Here is a 234-nt window from a genome sequence, read left to right on the forward strand (position 1 = left end):
GCTGCCTTGCTGTCTTCTTTGGAGCCTGAGGCCAGGACTTCGTTCAGGGACTGCAGACTGAAAACACAGGGATCATGGTGTTAGTGTCCACTCAGCACGATGGTCTCGTCCTCCTCAGAAGATGACCTCACCTGGTGAGCTCCAGTCTGTCACACAGCTTCTCCACCTCCTCCATCATTTTCACACTGTCCGCCTCATTCTCAGCGAAATAATTCCAGTTCTGTCGGAGGAGGA

At 53.0% G+C, this 234-nt stretch overlaps 1 long non-coding RNA gene across 1 annotated transcript; it reads right to left on the reverse strand.

Moving 5' to 3' along the window:
- Nucleotides 1-2: 2 nt before the first annotated feature.
- On the reverse strand, nt 3-225 carry LOC112486750 (uncharacterized). The gene is made up of 2 exons (XR_003049214.1): nt 132-225; nt 3-57 (listed from the first exon to the last, which is right to left on the reverse strand). It is a non-coding gene; the product is annotated as an uncharacterized LOC112486750 (long non-coding RNA).
- Between the last annotated feature and the right edge of the window lie 9 nt (nt 226-234).

This window comes from Cynoglossus semilaevis, unplaced genomic scaffold (genome assembly GCF_000523025.1).
Source record: "Cynoglossus semilaevis isolate Cse_v1.0 unplaced genomic scaffold, Cse_v1.0 C18310736, whole genome shotgun sequence".
Lineage (NCBI taxonomy): Eukaryota > Metazoa > Chordata > Actinopteri > Pleuronectiformes > Cynoglossidae > Cynoglossus > Cynoglossus semilaevis.